Below are 23120 nucleotides of genomic sequence, written 5' to 3'. Positions count from 1 at the left end.
TGTGCCACCTGGGATGGGCGGCTGCTGGACCTGTGGGAGAATGGACATATGGTCAGTGGGAGGGATGGGTCAGTCAGTAAGGCAACCGCTACTCATGTTTGACAGGTCCTCTGGGTGGAGTCTGGTGGTCCCTCACCTCTGTGGAGTCCGCCAGCCTCCGCATGGATCACCGCCCTGTCCTCGGCCACACCAGTCACCTCCAGGGCCCGCTCCTCGAAGGAGGTGAGGATTCTCAATTCTGGCACCCCACTGCCAGTCTGGGCCCTCTCCCACCGATCATGGGAGAGCTTTTCCTGAAGAGACACAGAGAGAGCATTGTTAGCCAAATGCGTGGTTCATAGTTGTGGGGGGGGGGGGGGGGGTGTAAAGGGAGCGTTGGGGTGGAGGGAGGGTTGAAGGGGCGGGTGGAATGAGGGCAAAAGGGGTAGGGGGGGAGGGGGGATGGAAGGTGGGTTGGGGGTCACCTGGGGAGATGATCCCTTGGGGGGTGGGGGGTGAGGGGGGGCGTTGGTTTCTACTCACTTGTGCTGCCCGGTGTAGGTCGTTGACTTTCTTCCAACATTGTAGGCCAGTACTCCTGGTCACACTGCCTGAGCTGACTGTTGCCGCTACCTCATCCCAGCAGCACTGGCTGTCTTGTGGCTCACCCTCCGGGACCCTCCGGACACCAGGGCACCCCTCCTGGCCTCCACCGCAAACAGGAGCCTCCCCAGGTCAGCATCCCCGAATCTTTGGGCCGGTCTCCTCGGCACCATTGTTGCGTGCTGGATGTGATTGGCTGAGCAAGTGCAGCAAGTGCTTGTTAACGGAGGGCTGCCAAGCGCATTCCCGGCAAATTAGCTGGCGAGCCGGCATTCGGGGCGAGACGCCCGTGAGGCCTCGGTAAGTGGACCAATTAACGTTGAATTGCATTGCCGGTTTCGCTGGGTTGAGCGCCAGGAAACTGACAGCAATTCCGCTCGCTGCAACACTTGGAAATTTTTCCAGAAGATCACATCCTTAGAAATGTTTTGGTTGAATGCCGTCCTAGTTTCCTATTTCTGTCTCCTTTCTTTCTTGAATAGCAGACTTCTTGAAAATACATTTGCAATTCATAGAATCATAGAAAAGTTACAGCACAAAAGGAGGCCATCTTGTTCATGTCAGCATAAGGACACCCAGGTGCCTTTTCTTATCTCACCTTCCTGCACCTGGTCTATAGCAGGTGGTTACAGCACTTAAGCTGCAGATCCAAGTACTTTTCAAAAGGGTCACTGCCTCCACCACCAACTCGAGCACCGAATCACAGACTCTCACTACCCCCTATGAAGAAAGTTCTTCCTCATGTCCCCTCTACACCTTCTGCCACTTAGCTTGAATCTAAATCTCTTGGTTCTAGAATTCTCCACCAAGGGAAACAATTTTATCCTGTTCACACTAGCTCTTCCCCTCATAATTTTGTACACCTCAATTAAGTCACCTCTTGGCCTTCTTGGTTCCAAGGAAAATAACCACAACCAATCCAATCTCTCCTCATAGCTACACTTTCTAGCCCTGGCGACATTCTTGTAAAACTCCTCTGCACTCTCTCCAGAGGAATTACGTCCTTCCTGTAATGTGGTGAACAGAACTGCACACAATACTCCAGTTGTGGCCTCACCAGTGTTTTATACAATTCCAATATTAGATCCTTACTTTTATATTCTATATCTCGGCCAATGAAGGAGAGCATTCCATATGCTTTCTTTTCAACCTTGTCTACTTGAACTGCTGCCTTTAGGGACCTGTGTACTTGTACACCAAGATCTCTTAATTCATGTACCCCTCTTAGTATATTCTCATTTATTATGTACTACCTATAATGATTTGAACTCCCTAAATGCATGACATCACACTTCTCTGTGTTAAATTCCATCTGCAACTTTACCGGCCACTCCACCAACACATCTTTATCATTTTGGAGATTATAGCTATCCTCTACACTATCCACCACTTGGCCAATCTTTGTGTTGTTTGCAAATGTCCCAATTGTGCTTCCCATGTGCATGTCCAAATTCTTAATATGTAATTCAAACAGTCAAGGTCCCAACACCGACCCCTGTGGAACCGGGGCAGCACGATAGCACAAGTGGATAGCACTGTGGCTTCACAGCGCCAGCGTCCCAGGTTCGATTCCCCACTGGGTCACTGTCTGTGTGGAGTCTGCACATTCTCCCCGTGTCTGCGTGGGTTTCCGCCGGGTGCTCCGGTTTCCTCCCACAGTCCAAAGACTTGCAGGTTAGGTGGATTGGCCATGCTAAATTGCCCTTTGTGACCAAAAAGGTTAGGAGGGGTTATTGGGTTACGGGGATAGGGGGGAAGGGAAGGCTTAAGTGGGTCGGTGCAGACACGATGGGCCAAATGGCCTCTTTCTGCACTGTATGTTCTATGTTCTAACACCACTTGAAACAACTTTCCAATTCTAAGGGCAGCCATCAACCATTACCCTTTGTTTCCCAACTTTTTATCCAGTTTGCCACATTGCACTGTATCCCATGGGCTTTCATTTTCTTGACCAACCGGCACATGGTACTTTGTAAAACACCTTGCTCAAATCTGTGTACACAACATCCACTGAACTACTTCAACCTTTCTTGTCACTTCTTTAAAGAATTCAATCAAATTTGTGAGGCAAGACCATCCTTTAATAAATCCATGCTGACTATCCCTGACTAGTCCATGCCTTCTATGTGACAGTTATCCTATCTCTCAGGATTGATTCTACAAATTTCCCACGACTGACGTAAGACTAATTGGCCAATAATTGTTTGGCACTTCCTTCAATCCCTTAAAAACAATGGAAGCACATTTGTATTTCTCCAGTCCTCCGGTATCTCCACTGTATCTAGTTTTGGGAGTACCACTCTTATTTTTGGAGGAGCCAGTCCACCTCAGCCAAGTCCCTTCTAATTTCTGCAATTTCTGCAAAATTTGCCTGAATTACATATTAAGAATTTAGACATGCACATGGGAAGCACAATTGGGACATTTGCAGACATTGGTGTACATTTAGGATCTCATTTTTTAGTGCTTCCCACTGGTTTTCCACTGATTTATCCTCTTGCAGTGCTGGCCAGTCCACCTCAGCCAAGTCCCTTCTAATTTCTGCAATTTCTGCAAAATTTGCCTTCCCCCGGTTCAAATTTTTTTACTCCTGCTTTATCTCTGTCCTTTTCCATGATAATACTGAATCTAAGTCAATTGTGATCATTATCCCCAATATGATCGCCAAATGGCACTTCACCCACTTGCCCTTTGTCATTCCCCAAAACTAGGTCTAGAATTGCATCTCCTCTTGTTGGGTTTGTCACTAATTGGTTGAAAAGTATCTCTGGACACACTACACAAACATTTCTCCCTCAGTTCCCCTATATTGTTTGAATCCCGGTTGATATTGGGATTGTTAAATTCTCCTATTATTATTGCCCCCTTTTTCTACAGGCAAAATTTTGCCTATATATTTGATCTCCTATCTCCCTTTTGCTATTTGGGGGTCTGTAGTATACTCCCAATTGTGTCACTGCCCCTTTTTTATTTAGAAGCTCAACCCATCAAGCCTTGTTTGTTGACCTGTTGTGTGCATCATCCCTTCTCACAACTGGAATTGATTCTTTCACCATTAGTACTACTCCCCCAACATTTTTATTGCCCACTCTATCCTGCCTGAAACCTTTGTATGCAGGGATATTGAGCTGCCAATTTTGTTGCCCCTTTAGCCAGGTTTCTGTTATAGCAACAATATCCTCCTGCTATGCATCTACTTGTGCCCTTAACTCATCTACCTTGTTTGTAATGCTCCTTGCATTGAAGTATAAACAGTTCAACCCCGCTATTTTCCCTTGCTGGACACTTTTTCACCCCTGCTTCTCCTCTCATTCCAACTACATCTTCTACATCTCTTGCTAAAGCTCTACCTCCATTTTCCTGATATGAATTTGACCTATCTGATCCTACTCCTGATATCCCATTTCCCTGCCACACTAGTTTAAATACTTCCCACAGAACTAGCTAAATACTCTGCAATTCTCCAGTCCTGTCCAGAATATAATTCACTGAAACTAGCCCAGGTCAGTAATGTGCAACTAACTGAAATCACAGAGAATGGTCACCTTTCTGATTTCACTCACATCCACTCACATGGGCCAAGCACCTAATTCCAGCTTCTCTCCCAACATAGGTTGCCAATCAGAGGGACTGTTCCAAGAAAATACTTTGAAACAGGTAGACCAGTGCGACAAAAGGAATGAGCGAGTGAAGACATTTCTTAGGAAGGAGAACTTTACTGCTAATCTTCCTGAGCCATTTCCTCGCAGCTCATTTCCTGCTCTGATCATTGAATTTCATGCAAGTTGTGCTCTGAAATATTTGCAATAAATACATTAATGCCTTTGCTAAAGTAGAAGAAGGGGTTTTCTTCAAAACACATTGCATGTCATTACACATTGTAGTTCCAGAGGTATGTGTAAATTGACAAACTGGGGGGAATTTTCTGGAGGTAATGGGGGTCTCAGCCATTTGTTGAAGAGCCAGTGAGAGATCTGTGTTGTGGCTTTTTGTGAAGACCCATTGAATTATGAGCCAATCAGTTCATGTACAGGCCATCGCTGGGCCTTCAACGGGATCAGGACCCTGGAGGTGGGAAGTCTTGCCCATTGAGAGCTGCCAGCCAATCGGCAGGAATTTTCAGTGTGTAACCTTAGGCTACTTGCCTGCTACTTACTTCATTTTCTGCCCCAGTTATTAGCAATGTTTCTCGTTGTTCACACCACCAACATTGCGCACCCCCTCCTGCACACTTGACACTGCTCAATTTCCCAATACTGCTCTTGATCTCCTGCACCCCCCAACACTCCTCACCCCTCCCAGACCCTCAACACTTCTCATCTCTCCCCAACATCGCTCACCCCCTCCTGGTCCGTCAACACCTCTCTACCCCCATAAACTCTGCTCACCCCCTCCTGGACCCTCAAAATCTCTCGTCCCCCCAAACTCTGCGCACCCACTCCTGAACGATCAACATTTCTCATCCCCAACACTGCGCACCCCAGTGAATGTTTGTGGAAGGGATAAAAATGCACAATGTTCAGTACCATTTACAGCTCTTCAGATACTGAAACAGTCCCTGTGCAAGCGTTGCTTTGACCTGGATGATGTAAATCTTCTGGAGTGTTATTGGAGCTGCACACATCGAGGCAAGGGGAGAGTATTCCATTACATTTCTGACTTGTGCCTTGTAGATGGTGGACAGAATTTGGGGAGTCAGAAGGTGAGTTACTCGGCAGCATGGTAGCACAGTGGTTTGCATTGTTGCTTCACAGCACCAGGGCCCCAAGTTTGATTCCCAGCTTGGGTCACTTTCTGTGTGGAGTCTGCACGTTCTCCCCGTGTCTGCGTGGATTTCCTCCGGGTGCTCCGGTTTTCTCCCATAAGTCCCGAAAGACGTGCTGTTAGGTAATTTGGACATTCTGAATTCTCCCTCCGTGTACCCGAACAGGCGCCGGAATGTGTCCTCTAGGGGCTTTTCACGGTAACTTCATTGCAGTGTTAATGTAAGCCTACTTGTGACAATAAAGAGTATTATCAGTATTACTCACTGCAGAATCCCTAACCTTTGATCTGCTCTGGTATTTATATGGCTAGTCCAGTTCAGATGTTGGACAATGGTAGCTCCCAGGATGGTGATAGTGGGAGATTCAGCAATGCTAATGCCATTGAACATCAAGGGACGATGGTTAAATCCTCTCTTGCTGGAGATGGCCTTGTACTTATGTGACGCAAATGTCACTTGTCACTTAACAGCCCAAGCCTCAATATCGTCCAGGTCTTGCACATGGACTGTTTCAATGTCCGAAGTGTTGTGAATGATACTAAACATTGTGCAATTGTCAGCAAACACCCGCACTTCTGACCTTAAGATGTAAGGAAGGTCACTGATGAAGTCGCTGAAGATGGTTGGGTGTAAGGCAGTGTCAGGGGTATGTGAACAATGTCAGTGTGGTGAGCAGTATCGAGGGTGTGAGCAATGTTGGTATGGTGAGCAGTATGGTGTCAGGGGGCGGGGGAGGTGAACAATGTCAGGTTGGTGAGCAGTGTCGGGGGGGCGGTGGGGGTGAACAATGTCGGGGGGGGGAGCAGTGTCGGGGGGTGAACAATGTCGGTGTGGTGAGCAGTATCGGGGTGTGGGGGGGTGGGGTGAACAATGTCAGGGTGGTGAGCAGTGTCGGGGGGTGAGCGGTTTTTGGATGAATAGTGATGGGGGGGTGAGTAATGTCATGGGGGGGTGAGCAGCCTCAGGGTGTGTGGGCAATGTCAGGAGATGAGCAGTGTCATTGCATGGGGGTTGATGGGGGTTAATCTAGAATTTAAAATATATGAGAGGTACATTTAACAATTTTGAAAGTTCACTGAACCCAAGCAGACCTCAAAGGGCGTGTCTTCAGATCTTGACTTAAAATGGGCCGTGGCATCGCTGGTTTGCATCTTACCACCAGGTCTCCTAACTTGCCTCATTGATTTATTTACACTGCAGCCAGAACAAGGCTGGGCTACTATCTTGCGAATGTGTGCCCCAATGCGCACAGCCCCCCAGCTCTCCTCAAATCAGACACGCCTTTCAGCTCGACAGCTGCCAACATTGTCATAGCTTCTCAGCTTTTTGCCATGTTTCCACCTTCCCCTATGTAATGACACCTTCAAGTGGTGACGAACCCTTTGCTTCTGATGCCTTTCCCACCCCCTGTTTTATGGGGGACAGGTCTGGGATTGGAGAGAAGGTGGCAGTCTAACCATCCACTTTATTTTACATTCTCTCTGCTTCAAATACAACAGCAGGGGTCCACAAAATCCACCGCTGTATATTACTGTGGTTTCATAAGATTTCAATCAATCAGAAATCTCCGGACTGATGAGAATTTGCACTCTTAAATTTTTAGTCTCACTGCAAAGATTCTTGAAAATGTTGCACTTTATTAACTGCAAGTTTAACCAGTTTTTCTTTTTTTTTAAATGTATTTTATTACAAATAAGTATCAAAACAGGTTACAGCAAATAAACACCCTGGGAAACAAAGTTCCCAGCAATCAACAATACAGTCTGTACAGATTTTTTCCCTTTTTCACCCCCCCACCCCTCACCCCACCCCTCCGCACTGCCCCACTCCATACTCATCAATTGATCTCCCCTCCCAACTCCGCTTTCCATTTCTCCTTGATCTGCATCGCCCGCTCGCCTTCCTGCTCCCCCAGCCACTTGTATATATCCCCAATTCTTCCCTCCCCTTCCACATCCGGAAGTAGCAGTCGCTCCAGCAGGGTGTATCCCGGCAACCTAGGGAACACCCTCCAGACTTTTTGCGCGATGTCCCTAACCTGCAGATACCTGAACTCACTCCCCCTCGGTAGCTCCACCCTCTCCCTTAGCTCCTCCAGACTGGCGAGCCCTTCCTCCAAATAAAGATCCCTCACCTTGACCAGCCCCACTTCCCTCCACTTCCTGTATACACTATGCACCGCCCCACGCCCCGCCCGGCTCAAACCCATGATTCTCACACAGCGGCGTTAACACCTACATCCCTTCCACCCTAAAATGCCTCCTCAACTGATTCCATATCTTCACCATGGACTGCACCACCGGGAACCATTGGCAATTCTGCCGTCACCATAGCCCTCAAACTAGACCCCTTACAAGATTTCTCCTCCGTCCTAACCCATCCTACCCCTTCTCCTTCCCACCACCGCCGCACCTTGTCCACATTCGCCGCCCAATAGTAATAAAGCAGGTTTGGCACAAACCCCCCTGCTGCCTCTGCCTCTGTGGCAGGGTCCTCCCCACCCTCGGCACCTTCCCCGCCCATGCACAGTCCGAAATGATCGTGTCCACTTTCCGAAAAAAGGCCTTTGGTATAAAGATCGGGAGAGACTGAAAAATAAACAAGAACCTCGGCAGAATATTCATTTTCACCACTTGGACTCTCCCCACCAATGTTAAGTGGAGTGTATCCCATCTCTTAAGATCCTCCCTGGCCTCCTCCACCAGCTTCGTTAAGTTCCACTTATGGAGCCATGTCCATTCCCTTGCTACCTGAACCCCAAATATCTAAACCTATCCCTTGCTACCGTAAATGCCCCCCCCTCCACCCCCCCTCCACCCCCACCCCACCCCCAAATTAGCCAGCTGTCCCACCTCACTTTTCCCTACATTCAGTTTCTACCCCGAGAACACTCCAAACCTCCCCAACAGGCCCATAATCTTCCCATACTCTCCAACGGATCCGAATCATACAGCAAGAGATCATCAGCATAGAGTGACATCCGATGCTCCCTCTGCCCTCTCATAATCCCCCGCCATTCCGCCAACGCCTTAAGAGCCATTGCTAACTGCTCTATGGCTAGCACAAACAGTAATGGCGGCAGTGGGCATGGTTAACTTGGTTTCCAATGATGGACCCACTTCATATTCTGTTAAACACACTCAATCACAATGAAAAGACAACTTTATATTGATGGATTTTTTATTTCTCAACTTTCTCCATTAGGATAAAGAATTATTTAAAAAATAATATATTTTCAAAGTTGTTTAACTTTATTTTAGCTTCTCCCAAAATCCAATTGTTATTATTTGTTTACTTATCCAAAATTGCAAATTAAGGCATTTAGCAGTTTTAACATCCTGGTTTGCTGACTGTGAGAATGCATCACTGTGATTAGTTGTTTATCATGCATGCTGACATCACTGTTGCTGGACACCTTGGAAATCCTCTTGATTTGGTGCTTGAATTAAATTGTCCTGTTGTTAAAGGGGGATTCCATGTCACAGAGATCATTACATCTTGGTGGGTAGCTTCCTTCAACGTCAGTGACGAGCGCCGTTACTTCACCACTGACTGCAAATTCCAGGCTGCTGTATTTCTTTTGCTATTTCTGAAACCAAAGAACAAAGTGTTCAGATTTATAGTATGACAATTTAATAATGATCTGTTTTCCCTTTCATCAGAAAGAATGTTGCGCCTGCTTTTATTGCTTTTGGACCCAATGTGAATACTGAATTGTTGGCTAACTGGAAGATGTGCACTCTTTCAGCTGGTAAAGGCATTCATATTCATTAGGTTTATACTCACGCAGAGCTTAGCATTATTTTTACAGCAGTGTTCAAGGTGGTTTATTGCACTATCATTTATTTAGAGTAAGTTACAGAGCAAATATATTCACAATTTCAGTGCTGGATGAATTGGAGTCATTTAAATTGATTGATCTCTGGCTGCACTTACTCATTCCATTCTGATGCATGTACCATCCTTTAGAATTTGTGCTACATCCTGTGGTACCCAGTGGTTTAGACCAATAGCACTTTGGAAAGTGGTTTTGTTTGTCACGTGTAACTCGGCAAGACAGCATGCTTACTTCATTCTGTATGGGTTTTACTTATGTTGTTTTTCGATGTTCCTTTCTGTGCACAGTTTGTTTGTGCATGCTGTTCATTGGTGTATGGTCACTTTCCTGATTTTTTTTTGTCCTTTTTCCCACTTGGATCTTAAATATATCCTGCTTGGAATGTTTAATCTACGACTGGCATGTATTCCAGGATTATGTCTGATTCCGTTTTAGGCCTTGAGCACTGCAGTTCAGGATATTGTGCTCATAGTTTCATACTCTTCCCTGAGAGAGTAGATGATGGAAGGAGTGGAGTGCCGGGCCAGTAGTAAATGCTCTTTCCAAGGAATGATCAGCTTTATTGACAAGCCAAAATGGTGTTTAATCCATATGGCAGGAGGGCATGATGGACTCCCACAACCCATTCAATAAGGGTGTGGGCAAACACATCCACTGGGTGTGACTCTCTTGCTGGACCTGAATCAAAAAGTGAGAGTCGGTGCTCCGATATCCATTCTGTGGAGTGGGATTTTTCTAGAATCAGAGGCAGAATAGCTACCTATTAATCCAAAGGTTTTCTCTCACTTAGGAAAATTTATACTATGATCCCTTTGTCCACCTCAGTGAATTCAGGTGTCCCTTTTGATTGTCAAAGCAGTGTAAAGTATAGGGAAGATTCTTCAGTTCATGTCTTCAGCACCTGGCATTACATGCTGTGATGGCACATCAGTAATTTGCCCAAGGAAGTGATCAGGAGTTCTGCAGGTTCCACATAGACAGAGAGCCTTGCGGACTCAACTGACCTCCATTGATCTTAATACCTGCTCCAATTATGTAAATCGCCAGTCAAGGTGTAAATTTGTAAAACCTATTCTCATGTGACTAACGAGTATAAATTCTGCCGGTAAGAAAGAGGCAGCGGAGGCAAAAAACGGTAAAGAAAAAAATAAGATTTTGCGAATTACTCAAAACTTGAAAGTATTGTGAACCGTAAGAAGCGTAGTGACAGACGTCAAGAGCTCGTGGGCTGGTAAAATGGGCAGACATGTAACAAATTACATTTATTGTAGTGAAGTGATACATTTTGGCAGGAAGAATGAGATTAGGCATTATAAAATAAAGGATACAATTCAAAAGAGGAGCAAAGGGATCTGGGGGTATATGTACAAATGTATGTGCAAATGTTGAAGGTGGCAGGGCAGATTGAGAAAGCGATTAATAAGGCCGATGAGATACTTAGCTTTAAAAATCAAGGCATAGTGTACAAAAACAGGGAAGTTATGATGAACTTATATAAAACACTAGTTCAGCCTCATATTAAATCTTGTGTCCAATACTGGGCACCATATTTTTGGAAGGATTGTAGGCATTGGAGAGGTTGCAGAACAATTTTCCAATTATGCCTCTCAGGATGAGGAACTGCAGTTACATAGATAAATTTGAAAAACTGGGGCTGTTCTCTTTTGAGAAATGGTAAAAGGACATTTCATAGAGATGTACAAAGTCTTGAGGGTTACAGATAGGGTGGATCGGGAGAAACTTTTAAAAAATAAATTTAGAGTGCATAATTACTTTTTCCAATTCAGGGGCAATTTAGAGTTTTTATCCTGCACATCTTTGGGTTGTGGGGGTGAGGCCCACGCAGACACGGGGTGACTTTATAAACTCCACACGGACAGTGACCCGGGGCCGGGATCTAACCTGGGTCCTCAGCGTCGTGAGGCAGCAGTGCTAACCACTGCACCACGGTGTCGCCCGCTGGATAGGGAGAAACTTTGCCCTTTGGCAGAAAGGTTGAGAATCAAAGGATATTGTTTTGAGCTGATTGACCAAAAAGAACAGCAATGATGACTTGAGGATTGTTTTTACACAGTGAATGATTGGGGATCTGGAATGCATTGCCTGAGAGTATGGTGGAGGTAGATTCAATTGTGGCTTTCAAAGGGAAATTGGATCATTACCTGAATAGAAAAACAATTGCAGGTACATGGGGAGGAGGCAGGAGAGTGGGAGTAAATGAATTGCTCTTCCAGAGAGTGGCAGAAACATGACGGACTGAATGCCTACTTGTTTTGCTGCTACAATTATTCGCTCATTCGATGATTTTATGGAAGTCGAGAAAGTATGAAAAATAATTCTGTGTAATACCTTTGAAATCTTTAGAATGTTCAACTACTGCTAATAATTACCATTTAATATTAGTGGTCAAATGCTTAGCGTGTTTGATTGACATGTCTTTGTCCGCTGTTTTAATGGAGGCCCTAATCCTTTCATTTTAAAGGTTCTTTTGTTTGCTTGCTTAATGCATTGTGGGCTGTGGACATGTGACAGCATGCCATTTCATTCAGGTTTCTAAAACCTTTGATAAGGCGCCTGACAAGCAATTCTTTGAATAATGTTGACTTTTTAATATCATAAGGACTGTGCCATTTTGAGCTACATGGTTGCCTATTTGTGAAGTTGATGGTGTTGTGAGCTGGTCCATAAAAGAGAGCCACACAACAGAAATGATCAGGTTTAAAAATGTATAGAAACTGGATATCGTCTGGCGAACAAATGTTCTTTGTAACGTTTTTCGTTTTGTCTTTACATATATCCCTTCTGCAGCCTTCCTCTATATGAAATGAAATCCAATGAAGGTTTCTGTGAAGTCCTGCAGTTTACCTACAAATTCCTTCCAAAAATGCTGTCTCTGTGTGGAAAGGACAATAATGTCTTAATGCCCCTGAGTCTGACTCCTTGAATCCAAGCTGGTGAAGTGAATGAAGGATTTGCTCCGGGTCAAATATCTCACCTACTGACCCAGGGGCTGAAGAGAATCATCGCACGTATATGGATATGCTATGGAACACCCAGCATACCGTGGATTTCAACCTGCAGATGTAAGATGTCAGCACACACCAATATATAATATATTCTATATTCGCACATTTTCCTAATGCCAGTGCCTCTGCAATTATACAAAAAAAAAGCTCCATTCAAAATGGTATATGAAGCAAAAAAGAAAAAATATATATATATGGCGGCTGGAACAGCTAAACAATATCAGAAAAAATCAGAAACACTGAGCAGGCGTTTGAAGATTTGACTAAGAAAAGCCAAATTAAGAATCTGTCTGCAAATTAAGAAATCATCGGAAGTGGGGTTCATGAAAAAGTGACTCCTGTGAATATAATGCAAATGTAAATCTATTCAATGCGAGAGTAACATGCACAATCAGACATAATGAAATCTTATTTCTCATAGCATAAACACCACATTGATGCAAAATGCAATCACATCCAGAGATAGTAATTTAATTTTACCATTTCACAGAAAAATTCATCCTGTGCACTACGTGTAACAGAATCATGAGCGCAGTTCTAATGTTTACAGTTCGTTATACAAAACTCACAGAGGAAATATTGCTCCAGCTAGTGGAATTGGATAGCTGGACCTCGAAAGCAGACGACTAACTTCCTTCTGAGCTTACAATTACTTTTAAATACATGTTGATTCAGATCAGTATTATTTCTTCGAGCTATTTCAATGAATGTTTATCACATTGGACATAGCAAAGCTTTTAAGTAGCGGACTGGCTGGGCAATTCCTTAAAGATGATTTACCTCCTCCACCATAACTTTACCATACATGCAATGAAATGTCCAAATATGGACCTAACCTGAAGTTTTACTCGCTTTCTGCTGAAGTTATAGTAGTGGAGCAGGAGCAGCTCAAACTGTATCGATACTTGGAAAGGTTATTCCGATTTAAGCAAGATAAATTTTGCCTTGATGCCCTGTAGTTTCCTGGCGAGGGTAGGGGTTGGTCACCATTACTCCAAAGGGACAGAATGACTGGCCAGATTTAAATATAATAGGTTTTGTAGCTTAGGGAAGGAAAATTAAACAGATTTTGAGCAAATGCAACACTGTATTTGTATGAAATCTCTGTGTTCTATTTCAACACATTTGGTAACTCATTTAAACAAAACATAGGGATGAATTTTCAGAAAAGGACTTTCAGAAAGATTTTGTAGAAGTATCACTTAAGTGGTTAATGTGCACAGTTAAAGCTTGCATGATTGGTAGTAATATGTTGGTATGGATTGAGAATTGGTTTGCACATAGGAAGCTAAGAGTAGGAATAAATGGGTCTTTATAGAAGTGGCAGGAAGTGACTGACGGGGTCCCAAAGGCAGAGTGCTTGGGACCCAGCTATTCACAATGTACATCAATAATTTGGATCAAGGTGCCAAAAGTAATGGGATTTTCCCACTGCGTTGCGCCTGGCGCCGATCTCGGTGCACCAGGAACATCGCCGGAGAGGCCCAAAATGAATTTTGTGACTTCCGCTTGTGACCATGGAGTGATTCGTCACATAAAGGGCTGTTCCTGTTCAAAGTCACAGAAAAGGCCTCTTTTTACCCAGATCCCGGTGGAATTTTGATGAAAAGGCACAGGTGAATATTCGAGAAGTAGTTTACCCCTGAAATGGTATGTCTTCTGATCAGTGGACCCGGCAGAAAACAGTGCGAGGTTTGGCTGGAAAGTTTAAACAGTCTTGTGCTTCACAAACAGTCTCTTCTGGCATGCAGGTGGGGGAGGGGCAAGCAGTGAGGCCCCAGATACAGGAATTGATGACTTTTATCAAGGAGGAATTCCATAAACAGAAGAAAGAAATGCATGAGGATCATGCAAAGGACATTGCAGAAGCTGTGGCACCCCTGGAGAGTACTTTGGAGTGGATGGAGAAGTGCTTGGAGGTTCAGAGATCACAGATTCGGGAGATTGAAGGAGTGATCTTGGACCACAGCGATCGTGTTTTGGCTCTGGAGGTGGAGGTGGGGCTCCTAAGAGACCTTTGTAAAACGCTGAGGGCAAAGATTGAGGAGCAGGAGAATACCTCGAGAAGACAGAATCTGTGAATAGTGGGCCTGCCTGAAGGAATGGAAGATGTGAGTGCCACGAGGTACGTCTCGAGGATGCTGGCGGGACTGGTGGCAGAAGGGGTGCCAGATAAGGCACTTGAAGTGTACCAAGCACATAGGTCTCTGACGCAAAGGCCTAGAGCTTGGGAGCCGCTATGGGCGGTGATCGTGAGACTCCATAAATTTGTGGAGAAAGAGAAAATTCTACGTTGGGCCAGGGAGAAGCGTAGCTGCGACTGGGAGGGAAATAACATCCGGATTTATCAGGACATCGGAGCCGAGTTGGCAAACGGCAGGCAGATTTCAACAAGGCCAAGGCGATGCTGTACTGGCGGCAGATCAGGTTTCGGGTGCTCTAACTGACGAATTTATGGGTGACGTTCGGAGGCCGGGAGTATTATTTCGAGACTCCAGAAGCGGCTGAAGACTTCATTAAGGAGCATAAACTGGGAGAGAACTGAATGGACAATGCTTGGGAACCGGGGTGCTGGCACTATGTAATGGTCGGGAGGATGTTTGAAGTGGGTGTAGAAATTGGGGGATTTTCGCCTTTTCTTTGGGGGGGTGCGGTTTCTGTTCACTGTTGAGATTGTGAGGAGTTGTAGGGGTGAAACGTTTATGTGGGGTTGGATGTTCCCATTCCCCCTCCTGTTTTATGGGACAGTTTGTGTTTAACATTTGCATTTGGAGAAGACAACCTGGAGTTCAGGAGAAGTTCTTGTTTGGGTGGGGGAGGATAAGGCCATCAGGAGGCCTTCTTTGAGCTGAGGAGTGGGGGGGGTGGGGGCAGAGGTAGGGGGAGGTCATTAGGATGTGCCTTTGGGCAGGGGCAGCTGCGCTAGCAGGTTATGCTGGTGAACGGAAGGGAGATGGTGGGGGAGAAGGCCAAGAGGGGTGGCCCGGGGGGGGGGGGGGGGGGGGGGTACGGAAATGGGCTAGGTACAGAGTGGAAATAAAGGGGCAGGTGTTAAGTGGGGAAGATAACAGACGATAGAGGGGATTGGAGGCGCAAGCCTCCGGTAAGGTTGGTAACGTGGGACGTCCGGGGACTGAATGGGCCGGTTAAAAGGTTGCGGGTGTTCGCGCACCTCAGGAGCTTGAAAGCGGGGGTTGTCTTTTTGCAGGAGACACACCTCCGTGTGAAGGACCAGGTTAGGTTAAGGAAGGGGTGGGACGGGCAGGTTTTTCACTCGGGGTTTGATTTGAAATCGAGGGGTGTGGCGATTTTAATGAGCAAAAAAATAGGATTCATGAGTGCAAAGGAGGTGAGGGATCCAGGTGGGAGATATGTGATTGTGAGTAGGGTATTGGAAGGGGCACCGGTAGTGTTGGTAAATGTGTATACCCCAGATTGGGATGATGTGGGTTTTATGAGGGGGTTGCTGGCAGCAATCCCGGATTTGGCCACGTACCAGTTGATCATGGGAGGAGATTTTAACTGTGTCCTGGAGCCGAGGGTGGATAGATAGAGCCCCAGGTCGATGGGTAGGGTACAAATGGCAAGGGAGCTGTGGGGTTTATGGAGAGGATGGGTATGGTGGATCCATGGCGCTTTCAGAACCCAGGGGGAAGGGCATATTCCTTCTTTACACACGTCTAAAAGGTGTATTCGAGGCTTGATTACTTTGTAGTGAGTCACGAGATTTTGGTTGGGGTGGAGGGGCAGAGTATGCAGGGATAGTTATCTCGGACCATGCACCCCACTGGCTGGATATTTGATTCAGTATGGGATGGGAGCTGAGGCCGGGGTGGAGGTTTGACTCGGGGTTGTTGGCGGATGGAGGTTTTTGTGATAAGGTGCAGTTGGTGATTAGGGATTATGTGGAGTTCAATCAGAATGGGGAGGTGTCGGCGGGCATTTTTTGGGAAGCACTGAAGGCAGTGCTCCGGGGAGAAATTATTTCATTTACAGTTCGTGCGAATAAGGAAAGGAGGGCAGAACATGACCGTCTAGTGAGCAAGATAGTGGAGGTGGACAGGGAATATTCGAGGGTGCCCACCGTGGAGGGATTGGCGAGGAGGAAAAAGTTGCAGGGGCAATTTGACAGGCTGACAACGGGGAGGGCGGTAGGGCAACTGCGTAGGGCAAGAGGGGTGCAATCCGAGTATGGGGAGAAGGCGAGCCGCATGCAGGCGCACCAGCTGCGGAGGCAGTGTTGCTCTTTATGATATGATGTTATATCCCAACAGCGTCGCCAATACTATGGGTATTTCTATTTATCTTGGTGAACCACAAGCCTTCTCTTATATCGATCAAATGACCACACAACCAGTTAGTTAGTTCAAAAGATGGTTTATTTACATACACAAGGGTTACTTCGACATGCAAACACAATATCTATTACGAGTTAAACTACACCTTCTCAGCTACAATAACCTATACTTAACTTCAGGGCAACCGGCACTGTGCAAATGGATAAGGCCTTCATCTTGATTTCACTTGTCTGGTTCGAAGAAGGTGGTTCTGTCTCTGCAGGGCTCAGCCGTCAGGTAGCGATCGTTGGTCTTGAACTTGGCTGGCTGTTCTTGCTACAGTTGGCTGGCACAGTCCCGATTCAAAGGAGGCTGGCATAGGCCGGATCCAAAAGAGACAGAACACATGGCTGTGTCCTCTTTTATCCCTCTGGGATTTTGGGCTCTTTGGGGCGGTCCTTAACCTTGGACCCAATAGTTCGACAGGGCTCTGATCACTGTCGTCGATTGTGGCCAATAAAGAGGCGGGTGCCTTAGTAGCTGGGCGGGTCCTTAGCGGTCATTGACCTTGGCAGTTGGGCACTCTGAGTAAAGGGAGTGGCGCCGATCAGTCTGTGGCTGTATCGGTTTCTTGATTGGAATCCTATTGTCTTGGGAAACGGGCCATAAAGAATGCAAACGAGTGGGGTTTTTGATCAGGTCTAGCTACACATAAGGTTTCAGATACACATAAGGTCTCTATCTGTCTGAGTCCTGTGTTGTCCATAATTCCCATGGTCCTTTGCAGGTGGCCATCTTAGATGGCTACATCCCATCCTCTTGATCCTGAACGCGAAGCATGGTGGATCACCCTATTCACCCCTGTTCATCCTTGGTGGACCGGTCACCCTTGGTCAAGGCAAGGTTCTACTCTACTCTATCCTATGGTTTGGGACATTTACCTAATATTTTGTTAATACATTCATAAATTAATTCATCTCTAACGGTCACTGGAAAACATTTAATTTATCCGCACAGTTTATTTTTAGAAATATTTTTATTCAAATTTTTACATATTTTCAAAAAACCCCCCCTTACAGAAAAAAGAAAAACAAAGAACACATAAATAAACATCTTACAACTACATCACGAATTCCCCCATTACACAAACCCCCCATTAAGCAATAATAAACACAGTAGAAAACACAAAGTACATCCCCCTCCCCCCCACTCTGGGTTGCTGCTGCTGCTGACCACCTCCTAACGCTTCACTAGAAAGTCTAGGAACGGTTGCCACCGCCTGATGAACCCTTGCACAGACCCTCTCAAGGCAAATTGTACCCTCTCCAATTTAATGAATCCTGCCATGTCGCTGATCCAGACTTCCACGCTTGGGGGCCTCGCATCTTTCCACTGTAGCAGAATCCTCTGCCGGGCCACCAGGGACGCAAAGGCCAGAATACCGGCCTCTTTCACCTCCTGCACTCCCGGCTCGTCCGATACCCCAAATAGTGCTAACCTCCAGCTCGGCTTAACCCGGGTGTTCACCACCTTAGACACCGTCCTCGCAATACCCCTCCAGAATCCATCCAGCACCGGGCACGCCGAGAACATGTGGGTGTGATTTGCTGGGCTCCCCGAGCACCTCCCACACCTGTCTTCCACCCCAAATAACCTGCTCAGCCTCGCCCCTGTCATATGCGCTCTGTGAAGAACCTTAAATTGTATCAGGCTAAGCCTGGTGCAAGAGGAGGAAGAATTATCCCTACCCAGGGCGTCCACCCACGCACCCTCGTCTATCTCCTCCCCAAGCTCCTCCTCCCATTTACCCTTTAGCTCATCCACCGAGGCCTCCTCCTCCTCCTGCATCTCCTGGTAGATCGCCGAGACCCTGCCTTCTCCAACCCACACCCCTGAGAGCACCCTATCCTGGATCCTACGTGCTGGAAGCAGCGGGAACTCCCTCACCTGCCGTCTTACAAACGCCCTTACCTGCATGTACCTGAAGGCATTTCCGGGGGGAAGCCCAAATTTTTCCTCCAGCGCCCCAAGGCTCGCAAACGTCCCATCTAAAAACAGGTCCCCCATCCTTCTAATTCCTGCCCTGTGCCAGCTCATGAACCATCCATCCATTCTCCCCGGGACGAACCGATGATTCTCCCGGATCGGGGACCAAACCGAAGCCTCTACCTCACCCCTGTGACGTCTCCACTGCCCCCAAATTTTCAAAGTCGCTGCCACCACTGGACTCGTGGTGTACCTAGTCGGTGGGTGCGGCAGCGGTGCTGTCAGTTGCGCTCCCAGACTCTTGCCCACACAGGACGCCATCTCCAGCCTCTTCCACGCCGCCCCCTCCCCCTCCAATACCCACTTGTGTATCATCGCCACATTGGCAGTCCAGTAGTACCCACACAGATTAGGTAACGCTAACCCTCCTCTGTCCCTACTCCGCTCCAGAAACACCCTTCTCACTCTCGGGGTCTTTTTCGCCCACACGAATCCCATGATGCTCCTGCTGACCCACTTTAAAAAGGCCTTAGGGATCAGGATAGGGAGGCACTGGAATACAAAAACAAACCTCGGGAGCACCGTCATTTTCACCGACTGCATCCTACCCGCCAGGGAGAGTGGCAGCATATCCCACCTTTTAAACTCCTCCTCCATCTGCTCCACCAGTCGCGTCAAATAATGAACCCCTCCCCGAACCCAAACCTCCTCAAATTTCCCAAAGGTACCCCCACTCCACCCTATCGAAGGCCTACTCCGCGTCCATCGCCGCCACTATCTCTGCTTCCCCCTCCACTGCAGGCATCATGATTACATTAAGGAGCCTCCACACATTGGTATTCAGATGCTTTCCCTTAACAAAACCCGTCTGGTCCTCGTGAATCACCCCCGGGACACAGTCCTCAATTCTGGTAGCCAACACCTTCGCTAACAGCTTCGCGTCCACGTTGAGGAGAGAGATTGGCCTATACGACGCACACTGTAATGGGTCCTTGTCCCGCTTCAAGATCAGCGAGAACAGCGCCCTGGACATCATCGGGGGGGAAGGGCCCCCCCTTCCCTCGTCTCATTGAAAGTCCTCACTAGAACAAAGAACAAAGAAAAGTACAGCACAGGAACAGGCCCTTCGGCCCTCCAAGCCTGTGCCGACCATGCTGCCCGACTAAACTACAATCTTCTACACTTCATGGGTCCATATCACTCTATTCCCATCCTACTCATGTATTTGTCAAGATGCCCCGTAAATGTCACTAATCGAGGGCCCAGCCTCCCATGTAGCTCCGGTAAAATTCCACCGGGAACCCATCTGGCCCCGGTGCCTTCCCCGCCTGCATAATCCCCAGCCCCTTAGTCAGCTCCTTCAGCCCTACCGGTGCCCGAAGCCCAGCCACCTGCTCCTCCTCCACCCTCGGGAACCTCAGCCGATCCATAAAACGACGCATCCCCCCTCCTCCATCGGGGGCTCAGACCTATACAGCCCCTCATAAAAGTCTCTAAATACCTCATTTATTCCCACCGCACTCCGCACCGTGTTCCCCCCTTTATCCCTAACTCCCCCAATCTCCCTCGCTGCCTCCCGCTTCCGAAGCTGGTGTGCCAACATCTGGCTAGCCTTCTCCCCATACTCATACACCGCCCCTTGCGCTTTCCACCACTGCACCTCTGCCTTCTTGGTGGTCAACAGGTCAAACTCGGCCTGAAGGCCTCGTCGCTCCTTGAGTAGTCCCTCCTCGTGGACCACTGCATACCTCCTATCCACCCTTAAAATCTCCCCCACCAATCTCTCCCTCTCTCTCCTCTCCTTCTTCTCCTTGTGGACCCTAGTGGAGATTAGCTCTCCCCTAATCACCGCCTTCAGCGCCTCCCAGACCACCCCCACCTGCACCTCCCCATTATCGTTCGCCTCTAGATAGTTTTCAATGCACCCCCGGATCCGCTCGCTCACCTTCTCATCCGCCAGCAAGCCCACATCCAGGCACCACAGCGGGCGCTGGTCCCTCTCCTCCCCTAGCTCCAGCTCCACCCAATGCGGGGCATGGTCTGAGATGGCTATGGCCGAATACTCCATGTCCTCCACCCTCGGGATTAGTGCCCTGTTCATAACGAAGAAGTCAATCCCACGGCTTTATGGACGTGGGAAATAAAAGAAAATTCCCTGGCCCCCGGCCTGACAATCCCCCATGGGTCCACTCCTCCCATCTGGCCCATAAACCCCCTCAGCACCTTGGCCGCCACCGTCCTCTTACCCGTCCTGGACCTGGAGCGGTCCAATGCTGGATCCAGTACCGTGTTGAAGTCCCCTCCCATTATCAAGCTCCTGCCTCCAGGTCCGGAATCTGGCCCAACATGCGCCGCATAAATCTGGCATCGTCCCAATTCGGGGCATTTACATTCACTAATATCACCCGCACCCCCTGCAGCTTACCACTCACCATCACATACCTACCTCCATTGTCTGCCATGATATTCAGCGCCTCAAACGACACTCGCTTCCCCACCAAAATCGCCACCCCTTGATTCTTTGCGTCCAACCCCGAGTGGAAAACCTGCCCTACCCACCCCTTTCTCAGCCTAACCTGATCTGCCACCCTCAAATGCGTCTCCTGGCGCATAACCACATCTGCCTTCAGTCCCTTCAGATGCGCGAACACACGGGCCCTTGCCGCCGATTAGCCATCCCCTTTTCTAGGCCAGCCGCGTGCCCGCGCCTCCCACACTCTCCATTCCCCCCAGTGGCAGACCCCCGCCCTGACTCGGGGAGGCTGGTACGATGCGGGGAGTGGGCGGACAATGTCTCCGGCCAGTCTTTTCTTTACTTGCAACCAGTGGTGGTTGAGGCTCACCTTAACCAGAATTTTAGGGCGGCCAGTTTTATAAAGTTTCTACATCCCAGGGTCCAGAGTTAGTTCCCGTATGTGGCAACCAAGTGGTCAAACGTGTAAATAGCAGGTGGGGAACGACCAGAGGGTCGAGGAAGATAAAGGGTTGAGTGTACAGACTGTGGCAAAGGGCATTCTTTAAACCACAATAAAAGAGCAGAGAAGGGAAAACTAAGACCTGCCAAAGACAGTGAAAAGTGTAAGAACCATTCCAGAGTACTCGAAGTGACGGGAACATGAGGTGCTTGTGGGCCGTGGCAGGGCAAGTATGAGTGGAATCCCCGGGTAGGGCGGGGATTAGTGCCGTTATTCCCTACTTGGGTGACCTAAACGAGCGGAAAGAATTTTTAACACATGTGAGATCCAACAATTGTTCCTTTCATGGCCATTGGTCAGTAAATGGCGTCGGAAGAGTAACTATGACTGTATCAAGAAATTGGGTGTCAGGCCGACATTAATTAAAACCAAGAAGAAAGAAAGAAGGAAAATAAAAAGGCGGGCAGGTTCCATCAGAAAGTAGGACACCGTAATTCTTATGCGGCGTCTTTTTCTCATCATCTAGATACCTCAGGGTTCTGTATCAAAAAGTTGTAAAAGGATTACCATAACCAGAGTCAGAATCTGAATCATCACCATCTCCCGGTTGCCAGACTTGTGTCTGCCGTTTTTGTGCCGTGGCCGCTTGGGCCATTGTGGAATCCGAATCGTCATGTCTAACCAGTCTACAAGAGTTGTCGCGGTGCCAAAAACGAGTTTGTTTGTCATGGGGCGTAGGGGCGGTGGCAGTGAAGGGCAAGTTACTGTTGTCGGGTGGTGGCGGTGGCTCTGGCTGTGGCTGTGGAAGGGGGTATAGGAGGTCAAACATGTCTTGGTCGTGGTACCGGGGGCAGGAGTGACTGGGGCCGAGGAGGTTGTACCAGTGGTCAGTGATCGTGGTCAATTCGGGGAGGCTGGCACTGTCTTCGGAGTCAAGCTCAAGGTGGAAGGTCGTACCTATGAGCAGAGGCAAGATCGGGTCTGTGGGCGTGGACGTGCTATCAGGGCTGGGGGAGGGTTGGACTAGGTTGTCGATGGGCGGGCGGAATCGTCTGCTATTGGTAGGGAGATGTGGTGGGAATCGCTACATTGGGTTCCATAGACTTTGAGCTGGTTGATGTGGAACCAACCAGTTTTACCATTGGGATACATTATCTTGTACACAGAGGGGCTTACTTTGTCCGAAATGGAGTAGGGTCCTGCAAATTTGGAGCAGAGGAAAGAACTGGGATTGTAAAAGGAAACCATTACTTGCTGACCGACTGTGTACTCTACGGGATGGACGGTTTTGTCAAAGCAGGCTTTACTCTGCTTCCTTCTAGCGCCTAGTCGGACAGCTGCAGCGAGCTGTGCTGCTTTAATATTGACTGTGACTTGTTGGACCGCTTTTTCATGAGTGAGGGTGGTGACTGTGCGGCTTGCCAAATCGAAACCTAATAAATATTCAATTCCTTTCATGGGCTGTCCGGTCATGAGAGTGTGGGGGGTGAAACCTGTGGAACTGGAAACGGTGTTCAGAATAAACATACGGGCAAATGGGAGAACTGTGTCCCATGTGGTATTATTCTGTTGCACCATCTTTATAATGGTCGCTTTTAAAGTGCGATTCATTCTCTCAACAATGCTGCTGGATTGGGGGTGATACGCGATGTGAAATTTTTGTTTGATTCCAAAAATTGTTTGGACATTTTGCATGACTCTGCCTGTGAAATGGGAACCTTGGTCTGACTC

General features: G+C 47.7%; 1 long non-coding RNA gene across 2 annotated transcripts in view; it reads left to right on the top strand.

Moving 5' to 3' along the window:
* LOC140387171 (uncharacterized) overlaps positions 1 to 23120 on the top strand; it is a 142693-nt gene that overhangs the window by 62850 nt on the left and 56723 nt on the right. The window contains exon 1 of one of the 2 annotated variants that reach the window (XR_011933761.1): positions 12008 to 12268. The exons of the other annotated variant lie outside the window; for it this stretch is intronic. This is a non-coding gene — a long non-coding RNA (uncharacterized lncRNA). Of the gene's footprint in view, positions 1 to 12007; positions 12269 to 23120 lie in introns of those variants that run through there. 2 annotated transcript variants of the gene reach the window in all.

Source organism: Scyliorhinus torazame, chromosome 12 (assembly GCF_047496885.1).
Source record: "Scyliorhinus torazame isolate Kashiwa2021f chromosome 12, sScyTor2.1, whole genome shotgun sequence".
NCBI classification, from domain to species: domain Eukaryota; kingdom Metazoa; phylum Chordata; class Chondrichthyes; order Carcharhiniformes; family Scyliorhinidae; genus Scyliorhinus; species Scyliorhinus torazame.
The sequence above is the reverse complement of the archived record's forward strand: the minus strand, read 5'-3'. Positions and strand labels throughout refer to the sequence as shown.